Source organism: Polypterus senegalus, chromosome 5 (assembly GCF_016835505.1).
Source record: "Polypterus senegalus isolate Bchr_013 chromosome 5, ASM1683550v1, whole genome shotgun sequence".
NCBI lineage: Eukaryota > Metazoa > Chordata > Cladistia > Polypteriformes > Polypteridae > Polypterus > Polypterus senegalus.
The window spans coordinates 191603207-191615269 of NC_053158.1; the positions used below are offsets into that span (position 1 = coordinate 191603207).

A 12063-nucleotide genomic window follows, 5' to 3' on the forward strand; every position below is an offset into this window, starting at 1 on the left:
TGCTGCCGGCGCTTCCTCAGTGCAAGAGGAAGTCAGTTTAAGAAGCGCGCAGAGATTAACAGCTGGGTCAGGGAACACTTAAATTAATGTAGCACATTAAATGCTTTATATTATGACGGGGTTTGAGAAAATCTAGTAAATGAAACATTCATTTTAAGATGAAATTTAGTTTGCGACATTCTACTGACAAAATGAACTACGAGAATAAAGTGGAAATGTCGACTTTAATTTCGATGTAAATGTCGAGAATAAAGTCAACATGTCGATTTTAATCTTGACATTTACATTTTTTTTTTGTCTTCACTGTGTCTGTATTTTTTTTCACCGTGGCCTTAATACGCTTCCTAGGTTTTTCAGGGCCTGTTGTGCCAGTTTTAATCAAGAAATTATCCATTTCTCATCCACGATGCTACTTGTTTCAGTTTCAGCGGCACGCATATAGCGAGAACAATGTGCTTACCGCAGTGCATTATGGGTTACGCAGGTAATTCCTAATGACGTATTCAAAATTGTGCAAGATGTTACATTTCCAAAGAAGTAAATATTACCGATGTTGTCGGGGAAAAAAATAATCGCGTCTAAGTAAAAATTTTTATTGATATTTCATAATGTTTTCTTCTTTATTTTTAATAAACTGACAGCGCGAAACAACTTTTATATGAAAAATTCTCTAATCAAAAACGATCTATAGACCGCTCATCAAAATTGATGTCACGCAATAAATTTCTTAACTCTTCAATATATCACAACCTACGCGAAATTGCAAGTTTCAGGAAAGATTAACTGCCTAACAAGCTTTATGTGGAGCAAACAAATGCATTGTAGGTGAAATGACCACATTTTTATGTAGAAAAAATTAATTTTATCGATAATATATAAAAGTTATCGATTTATAATGAAAAATCATCAAATTACATCGTAATGTCGGCATGAAATAAATGACCGCATCTCCAAGCGTGTAAATAGTAGGGTAGAATACTTATGTAAGACCACAAGAGTGATTCCCCTTTGAAAAACAATATTGAATACCAATTTGAGACATGAAGAACATGCCTTAAGTAGACTGTTTCTGCACAAAGTACATAACCAAATGTTTAAAATTTGAAAGTAGTGGTAAAAATGTGCCCTGCACAGCACATATAATTCTTTTTTCTCCAGAAAATTGCACTTGTCTGCGGACAACTGAAACCAGAAAAACACGCTTGTCCGACGGTCAATTTACCCGTGTCAGACGAGTCTGGCGTTGGATTTCCGCACCCCTGCACAACCTCTGTAGTCTCCAGTAAGTACTTATTTAAAGTAATACACTACACATAAAAGAGATTTTTTATATGATGTTGCTTGTAGTGATGGTTAAGAAAAAGCTGCAATATCTTTTTATGCAGAATGGAGAAAAAACCATGTACGATATTAGAGAAGCCAGTAGTGAATAATGCTGTACAGTGACAAATGATGTAAAAAAAATGTCCAGGCTCTAGTTTCCCATTTATAATGTGCGCTCATTATTCTTAAAGTATATATTTAACAATATTTTAGCAAACCAATGCATTTTGAATGTTTTGTACATATGCCTGGATAACTGACATGTGAATTATGTGATGCTATTTTTATTTTTTATTTTTTCCATGAATGTTTTTCACACTTTTTGCTGATGTACGTTTGACTTGTATAATATCATAAACTTCTTTCTCTTCATTCTGTGTGAAAACATGAGAATAAAAGTTTTTCTCGGCCACCACAATGAAGTACAGTATATAGGATAAGTAACATATAAAAACAATGTCCTTTTATCATGGCATATTCCTTTAAGTTGAGATGTGATGACTAGAATGGCCATACCATTTAATCTGCATCCTCATCCTACTGCTTACACTGTAAATTGACCACTTTTAACCGGTGGATAGGGGAGTTGTCATACTAGAAAATCTCTCTACTGTTATGAGCACAGTGATAAAAAATGGCAAAAAGGGATGAACATGTCACAGAATAATCTAAAGCTAACGGGGTCTGTACTGGTAAGTCTCAGAAACAGGCCTTGTCCCAGGCAGCCAGACCCTAAACTCAATTCAGGCTTTCATAGTCTCAGAATTGGGCAGTGGCTTTAAAAGTTCAAAAATACTGTTTAGTGACCCATATCCCCCATGCCCTTCAAGGGGGAGGAAACCCTAAAACGTATAGCTTAAAGCAGGAGTCCTGGAGGATCACCGTGGCTGCAGGTTTTCATTCTAACCCTTTTCTGAATGAGTGTCCTGTTTTTGCTGCTAATTAACTTCTTTTGAACTAATTTGAATTGACTTGCTCTTTAAGTCTCGGACCCCTTAATTGTTTCTTTTTCCTTAATTAGTAGCCAAACAATAATGAGATGCAAAATGGGCCAAAACAACTGGTGTCTGTCATATAATATCTGAAAATAAAGAATAATGAAGGTCTCAGATATGTTGGTCTGCTCAGGTCCCCAAAACATTTTAATGGTGCTCTTAGAAAGAGAAAAATCAACAATTTCAGAAATGTCAGCTAATACACCACAAAAGCAGCAACAAGGCACAGAATTAAAGAACGGGTTTAATTAACGACAAGAATTGGCACCTCATTAAGCAGCTGGTTGGAGTGAAATTGATTGGAGTTTGAGGCCCTGACTTAGTTGATCTTCTGTTGGCTCCCTCACTCCACATTTCATTTCTGTTTGGGTGCCATTTAAGGAAAGAAATGAAGCACTTCAGAGGGAACAGATATTTAAAAAGCAATTCAATTAAAATTAATTCACAAGAAGTTAATTAGCAGCACAAACAGGGCACTCATTAAAAAAAGGGTTAGAATGAAAACCTGCAGCCATGGTGGTCCTCCAGGACCGCACTTGGCGACCCCTGGCTTAAAGTGCACGGCCAACAACAAATTGAACAAGATTGAGCTTTCATTCAAAGTATTAACAAAAATGTAACTTTTAAATAACTGAAAATAACTGAAAGGAAATTCTCATCATAAAACAACTATTTTTCTCACATACAAAGTCATCCAAGTAAAATCTCATTGAAGTATATTCTCATTCATATTTGACATTTATGAGTGAGTAGGAACACTTAAGAGGCCAGTCATGACATTGTGTTTCACTAAGGTATAAATATGAGGTCACTCCTATTTCACACAAATTCTCTTAATTAGCCATCACAATGAGAACGACTCAATAACACAGTAACGATGTGTGACATAAGGTTGTCGAACCACACCAATCATGAAATGGCTATAAGAAAATAGCTGAACAGTTAAAAATGCTTAATATTTTTAAGGTAGTTGGTGATTAAGAATTGGCCTGGAAGAGAACATGAGTCTGTATTGATGACATGCAGAGTGAAGAGTATTGTTCAAATGAGTCAAAGAATTTCCAAATATCACAGCTGTAGAACAGCAGTTGGATCTTGTGGTCAGAAAATCTCCAAAACCATGCTGACCTGCCTAACCAATAGTTGATTGGGAGGGTTGTGAGATAAAAGCTTTTGTTGTTATCCAACAGCAGCCTCAAGATAAGACAAAAACTAAGCCATTTAACAGCAGACACCCACAATGGGTTTGTCTTCACAGTGGGAATGATAGGCATGCTGAAAAGTACCTTATCCCCACTGTGAAGTTTGATAATGGAACTTTGATGCTGCATGATTATTTTTCACATTATTGAGATACATGGTGTTATGGACTCCAAGTATCAGCAAATTTTAAATTAAAACCTGACTGCCTCTTGCAGGAAGCTTCAATTGCTAGGCTAGATCTTCATTAGGACGATGATCCAAAACACACCTCAAATCAAAATAAAAATGGTTTAGTGACCACAAAATCACATATTTGCTATGGCCATCCCAGTCTCCTGACCTAACGCCCATTGAAAACATGTGTGATAAGCTCAACAAGAATCAAGAAGGGTCTAGAGAGAGAACTAATGTATGGAGAAATAGTCTTAGATCCATCATCGTGTGTTCTCCAGCTTCATTAAGCATTTGAGGAGAAGACTTAGAGTTGTTAGCTTGGCAAAGGAGGGCTGCACAAGGTATTTAATGAAGGAATACCAATAATTGTGGCACACATATTTGAGAAAAATATTTTATGATAAGCATTTTTTTCTTTTCAGTTTTTTACTTCACTTGAAGGTTTGCTTTGTATTAATATTGTGAATGAAAAATCAAGATAGTAAACAAAAAAGAGTTTTTTTTTCATGGCTTGTTTTGCTTTTATTTAGTAAGGATGCCAGTATTAGTGGAGGATGCTGTAAGTGAAAAAAATTAAACAACAAGAGAACAAAAATTGAAAAAATAAGGGAAAAAAAGTTTGCAAAGCATACAAGACCATATCTGCTATGCAAATGCAGAAGCAATAAATCCACAAAAAACAGAAAATCCAGCAATACAATGTTTCTTTTCTAAATACTGATATTAGCTATTTTCAAAAGTTATTTGATTTATAAGTTGTTTTGATTCAGATCTTACTGTGAAAGGACTTTAAAGAGTAGTATTAGTAATAAACGGTGTTCCAAGGATAGACTGATGCGTCCTCTTGCGCTGTTTTCTGCCCGATGTACCCGATGCTCCTAGGATAGGCTCTGGCCTACCTTGACAGTAAATTGGGTTAAGCAACAGCACTTTTACGAGCATATAATGCCAATGCTTATTCATGTATTGTTTTATGTGTAAATTTGGGAAATTCCAATGAAATCATTCTTCTTAGATTCTGAATCTGGCTCAAGTCTTCAATTTTATTTTTTTTCTCATTCTGTTCTTTCATTTCTGTGCTTAGGGCTGAATATGTATGATAGACATTGGCTTTATAATTCTCTAAATGACAGAAATTTATGTTAGTTACAGCGGACAAATTAATTGTCAGTGGCACGGCACTTAAAATGTAGCTGAATTTAATTTAAAATGTCATCCAAGAAGAACATTTAACAGCTGTCTTAACACCAACTTTGACCATAATTTTTGAGGACTCCTGCTGCTTATATAATATGCTTTAGGAATGGAAAGTAACAAATTACATTTACATGTGTTACTGTAATTGAGTAGATTATATAGTGAATCACAGTTTTTAAAGTATTTTTGAATGCAAATGCTCATACTTTAAAAGAAATAAAAATAAACATATAATTTAGTAACATTTCTACTACATAACATGTTTGGCCGTGTTCAAATTCAAGAGTTACCAATGGCCATATAAACTAAAACTGCATGCAGTTTCTTTGGGCCTATAGATCTTGATCTTGAAATGCCAAGTAGTTTAGTGAATGTAGCAGTGGATGTATCCCAGTATATTATGGTCCAGTGTACTGGCCAAGAACTGATTACGCAGTGTTGATGTTCCTGCTTTAAGTCTAATCCTCAGTGACTTTACGTTTTTGCTGCACCTGGAAGTAAATGTGCAATGGAAGACGTATTGGAAAGTTCTTGGTGTAAAGGCAGCGGTAACACTCTTTATAAAGAAGAGATGGTACCAAATATCCCTGGCCACCTTTAGAAAAGTTGATCAGTTTCAAGGACATAAGATGAAACAGCTTCATTATGCGATGTAAGCTGTGTCCCAAAAATGGGATGTTGATTTTTAAACTAGCAAACTGTTTTAAAAAAATACAGCATAAATGATAAAAATCAGTTGATGGGATTGTAAAACACTACTGTCAAATTTTGGTAACCACTTATTGTTGCTACCAAAGCAGCATCCAGTTTTCCTAAAGGTTAAGGTATGCTAACAGATGGCATCGTTTTTAAAAGCATGCTTCTCAAGGTTTTGGCATGTTTCAAGAAAACCTCAAAGTGTTCTACACAAAGTTCATTTGAAAATCTGAACCTACTGTTGGTTTAGATGAGGCTGTAAATGTGATGTCATAAAACAGCTTTAAGGTGTGCATAATGCGATATGCTTTTGAGTATTAACTCTTAATTTTTTGTTAATAGTTTCATTGATTTATCTGCTGTAAATTGTCCCAATTAGATTCTTCATTTTGATTTAATTGAACAAAATAGGCTAAATCCTCGTTAGTTAAAGGTATAGTTGCAGACATTCACTTCTATAAATTCTTCAATTGCCTGAACCCTCTAAATGCAGTTTAAGGGTTGTAGGTAGCTGGAGACTATCCAATCAGCCTTGGATGCAAGACGGGAAGCAACCATAACTAGCATGCCAGTCCTTCAGAAATAAATAGATTCTATCCACTAATCCACCCATTCTTCTAACCCATTTATCTTGTTTTAGTGTCACAGAGATCTGGTGTATACATATCTTGGCAGCACTGGGCATTAGATGAAACCATCCCTTGACATTATTGTAGTCCATTACAGATTATTTAATTTCCATTCTTCTGTTTATTTTCCTAATCTGTTTATTCAATGCAGGGTCACAAGTAGCTGTTGCATATTTTGATAACACAGGGTGCAAAATAAGAATTAACCTTTGACTGGGTACCAGGCCATCCCATCTAATTTAATATCCATCTTTTCGTTATCTGTTTTATCTAGAACTAGATAACCTTGTTTAGGCAAAAAAGTGTAACACAATATTTATACCCTCTAAAAACATTATCATGTATTGAAGAAGAAATGGGTGTATATTATTTGCCATTTGCAGCAAGCAAATTACACCTTTTTTTTGGTGATTGCTCCCTTGGTAACTTATAAGATGGAAACAAAAAATGGTAACATTAAAACAAAAGGCAGCATTGAGCACAAGACGAGAACTAATGCTAGTCCATCACAGCACACACACACACACACACATTCACAAGCAGTACTTAAACTGGGATTCACACCTGTGAATTGGGAGCTGTGACACAGCAGCACTAACCATTGTGCCACCGTGTCACCCATAATTTAATTTAAGTTTAAATGTAATTTTAATTTATTTGCCAAAAAACTGCAAGGCATTGTGGTGTAGTGGTTAAGGCTTTGGACTTCAAACTCTGTGGGTTGGCACCCTGCCCAGGATTGGTTCCTGCCTTGTGCCCTGTGTTGGCTGGGATTGGCTCCAGCAGACCCCGTGACCCTGTGTTCAGATTCAGTGGGTTGGAAAATGGATGGATGGATGGACTTCAAACTCAGAGGTTGTGGGTTCAAATCCTGCTACTGACACTGTGTGACCACAGGGAAGTCACTTGAGCTGCCAACTGGAAAACCAAAAAGAAATGTCACCAGTTCATAAATATTGTAATTCACCTTGGATAAAGGCGTTAGCCCAATAAGTAAATGTAAAAAACTGCATGCATTTGGAATCTGTTTTTGCCTGGAGAATATTATATTGAAGTCTAGACTTTTTAAACATTCCAACCCATTATATCATTTTTATGACAACTGGAAATAACATACTTGCCAACAAGAAAGTGCCAGAGTGAAATAAATCAATAAAACAGGTATTGGCCTTTTACTGTATTTCTAAATAAAATGAAAGAACTGCACTTGTGGAATTGGTTTTTGCACAATGTTTTATCCTAGACATGTTACAATGCTGACAGGATTGATTTTAAAGAGCCCTTGTTGCCTTGAAAGACATGGACAGATTTTTAAAATCTTTTGCACTTGCTTTGATCAAGCAAAATATGCTTTGATAGGTAAAATCTAGCTCAAATTATTTGCATGAAATTAACACTGGGCAGAGTTTCTTAAAAAAAAAAAAAAAAAAAAAAAAAAAAGCAACCCATGTTGCTAGTCCACTTGGGATAAAGGTAGCCACAACAGTGACTTCATCTTGAAGATTTGACATTTATACCAAAGGCCTTGGGGCGGCACGGTAGTGCAGTTGTAGCATGGCTGCCTCCCAGTAAAGAGATCTGGGTTTGCTTCCCAGGTCCTCCCTGCGCTAGCATGTTCTGCCCGTATCTGCGTTTGTTTCCACAGTCCCACATACAGGATTGGCAATACTAAATTGACCCCTGTGTTATGCCTGGGTGTGTGTGTGTGTTTGTCCTGTCTTGGAATTGTTTCCCTCTTGCTTCCTATGCTAGTTAGGATAGGCTTTAGCACCACCCGTGACCCTAAGAGCTAAGCAGGTTAGAAAATGTCTGACTGACTGACCGATGGACTTGCTCCTATAATAAAAATAATAATAATAATAGTTATACTTATTATTATTATTATGTTCTAAGTAGTAGTAGAAGAAGAAGGAATACACAATAAAGTAGGATATTGGGCTAAGCTGCACATAATTGTTTGCTCGCTCTCTACAACAGAAAGAATAATAGTATAATAAGCACCAGGAAGGAATGACCAAGTCACACACCGTATTAGAGTAAAGCCTGATAACAGGCACATTTATATAAATTGAATGTTCCATGGACGACCCACAGCCGTACCACACCTTTTCACCGCTATGCGAACAGAAAATGCATTGTAAAGTAAGAATTACTGAAACTGCCCATAGCTGTTCTTGCACAGTTTCTGAAGTTGTGCTTACTTTTCAAGGGTCCTGATTGTCTTCCACTATGCTGTGCCATGTCCCTCTCTGTAATGCCCCATTATCTTCTGCAAGGCTCTTTTTATCTAATACCCCAAGGTTTCGGCTGTCCTTTTTAAACCTTCTGGGCTCTTAAAAATGTAAAGGGAGCGTTCCAGGGGTTTGCAGAATGCAAAGCTCAGTGTACCTTTGTGATATACACGGAGATGGATCAATCACCCATCCACCCCTTGATATCTTGAGGGTAAAATGCTGGTAACTACAGTACGATTTGCACCCATAACCACATGTGTGTTGATACTGTGATATCTCTTTCAATACACATATATGTCTTCATCCACAATTGGGGCAATGATCTTTATGTGCATACCGATTTGCATGAATGCAGCTTGCTTTATTATTAATTCACGTGAAGTGTAGGGAAATTGTGTAACTGCGTATTACCTCACATGTTGTAAGGACTTTCAAAGTCTGGTGTAAAATTCGAGAAATGTTTGGTTGTAACATACCTAAATCATCGCTATAGCAAAGCTGTATTTTACACTTTACACTTTTATTTCAGCTTATAGCTCATAAGTTCTCTGTGTAGATGGAGTTATCACGTAATGTTCTGGCTCTGTCAAATCAATATCTATGTACAAGTTAATTTTTTTCTATCTGGTTGCCGGTTCAAATCCTGTAAACGCCAAAAGTGACTTTACTCCATTGGGTCCTTGAACAAGGCCCTTAACCTGCAATTGCTCCGTCCTGGGTATGACGTTAATCTGCATCCAGCCATGCAAGTAGGCCCTCCAACCTGCAGGGAAAAACCTGGGGGGCTGGTGGCAGAATTGCCACTCCAGCCACCATAAACAAACCTCACACAGGTTCCACTCCATCTGAACTAGTGTGGCGCTGAGGTGTCACCCGCCACATGGCTGCACTTGGGTCCTAATCTGGGTTCCTGAGTTGGTTTGTCATTTGGTGGGTGGGGCAATGCGCTGTATCAGCGTGTGCTCCTAACCTGCTTTTCCAAAACATTCAGCCTTTCCCAGAATGTGCGTGCCATTTCTGCTTGAACACCATCTTCTGGTAGCTCCCAGCAAGTTAGGACAGCTCAAAATATCTCTTAAATCCTGGTAAAGTTGGGAGTAATTTCCTAAATTAAGCAAATTGATAAAATACTTTTACTTCTTCTTATAATAGTAGAACCATTTTTGTGTCAGTCTTGAGATTTTTGAACCTGTTAAGACCGGTTTCCTACACAGAGGCACTTGATTAATACACTGATTTCATTCAGTTAATAACCCTTTAGTTAAAAAGATACACAGGGTGTTTATTTTACTGAGTCTTACAGTATTACAATCTAATAAACAGAAATAAACACAATATAATTAGATAATAGTTTTTTTTCTTCCTAGACTTGCTTTGTTTTATACAGTATTTTAATAATTCATGCTCAGGTGATTGTTGATTATACCATTGTAATGGTTTCTGTTCCATAGTCTTGAGTTCAGGGTTTCTTGGAAAAACAAAGGAAATGGTAGACACCATCATTAAGCAGGACAGCCTGGCAATTCAAAGACTTTAGAAACTTAGAGATTATTATATAAGGTCAGGTTAGGTTAGGCAGACTTTATTATATCTGAGGGAAATGTGTTTGCAGCAGGAAAGTACAAAAAACAGAAGACATTGATATGCAGATTCAATAGATAAACAAAGACATAACATTTGACAGCCAATAATATTTTATAAACACATCTTCAAGGTTAATACATGAAAGAATAATTACTTTCAACAGTATGCAAAACAATAATACAGAATTTAACATTTAGCAGCATCCCTACAGGTAATGAGTATAATAATAAAGAGCTGGAATATTGTGAGCGAGCTGTCTTTCTCGTCCCTCTTTTGCACTCTTTTTCTCAAAGTGATTTTCTATAACAAGACTGTCTTAAAGGCTAAAAAATGTTAAATGAATAATTTACACAGAATAAGCTCTTTATTTATTTAGCATTAGGTTGACAGCTTCTGCCAAGACTTTTAGGATTATTGCTCTGGGTATGCAAATCATTAACTAGATGCTCTGTCTGATCTGGAACTGGATATAGAAATGTGCCTCTCTGTGTTTGGAACAAAAGGGTACAGTGAGGTACAAACTAGAGGTTGCCATTTTTGTATCATTCTTTGGTACACAGATGTTTGATTCTGGAACAGATTTGCTACATATTACACATACTGTTCCAAGTACGGTGAGATAATTACTAGCATCTTTGGGGTGGTTTTAACAGATTAGTTTTCATATTAAGCCTTTTTTTTATTAAATTCTTGACAATTCCATCCCCAGTCTGACAAGTTGGTAAAGCTACTTATTGATATTTGACTTTGTTTTATGTTTGTATGAAATAAAATACTGCATCTGTAATCATATGCAGAATACATCAATTATTATGCAGTATTTAAGCAATAAAAGCACAGCCTATTGTGGAGACTAATCCATTTATTTATCCAGGTATCCATACAAATAACCCTGGACAAAATGTTGGAACTCATTAACACACATGTATGGGCTTTAAAAAATGCTTTAAATGTAAGTTAATTTTTCCAGAATGAGCTACTATGTGCTATAGTTTAAAATATAATAGGTTTATCATAATACCAGATGAAAGAATGATAGCAGAGTACTAATTATTGTACTGACTCATAGTAAGGCAAAACCCATCCATCCATCCATTATCCAACCCGCTATATCCCAACTACAGATTCACGGGGGCCTGCTGGAGCCAAACCCAGCCAACACAGGACGCAAGGCAGGAAACAAACCCTGCCAGCCCACCGCAGGGCACACACACACTAGGGACAATTTAGGATCACCAATGCACCTAACCTGCATGTCTTTGGACTGTGGGAGGAAACAGTAAGGCAACATCCATGGTACTATCCTTTCGCTTAGAAATGAGAACGATTTCTGTCCACACTAGTGTTTTTACATCATTTACGAAAGTATTTCTGTCCACACTAAATTCATCTACTGTACACTTGGCATGCATGCATCAGCAGAAAAATCCTTGAATGCCTGATAACACTGCTGGCAATGGGGGTAGTGACTGGATGCATACAGGTGAGCAACACAGCAAGCTCCATGGAAAGCAACTCCTCGATGTTCTCCATGTTGTAATATGGTTTTCAGCCATGAAGGCCAAACAATCAGGGAATGAGACATTATGATGAGCACAATCAAACCAGAGAAAGGCTACATAATAGGCACAAACAAATCAGAGTTTTGAATGTTTACTCATTCACACTACACCTTTGTGCCAGCATTTTCATAATCTTATGGCTTTGGAGAGTTGAAAAAGCAGCAGTGTGGAAGTTGCCTGCGACAGGAAGAGTTTTTAAGGATCAAGAGATAAAAATTAAACAAAGAATAAACCAGAAGCCAAGACAGTCTTCCATGAAGTTTTAATTGCATGCCAGCACAGGGATTTTATCCACAGACTCAGATGAGAAATGGCTACCAGTGCTAACCTTTTAACTTACTGTTTCAGTGACATCAGATGCCGCAATCTCTGTGGCCATGCTCCTTGGCAACTAGGAGTCCTGTCATGACAATGGGACTCATGAAATGGGTGTTCCCATATACAAAGCAAAACTGGAGTCACTGCA

At 36.9% G+C, this 12063-nt stretch overlaps 1 protein-coding gene across 5 annotated transcripts in view; it reads left to right on the forward strand.

Annotated features, from left to right (window-relative positions):
• The window catches only part of znf438 (zinc finger protein 438), a 138684-nt gene that overhangs the window by 78120 nt on the left and 48501 nt on the right, over nt 1-12063 (forward strand). The window contains exon 1 of one of the 5 annotated variants that reach the window (XM_039753852.1): nt 1211-1282. The exons of the other annotated variants lie outside the window; for them this stretch is intronic. The gene's annotated coding sequence lies outside the window, so the exon portion shown is untranslated. Of the gene's footprint in view, nt 1-1210; nt 1283-12063 lie in introns of those variants that run through there. 5 annotated transcript variants of the gene reach the window in all.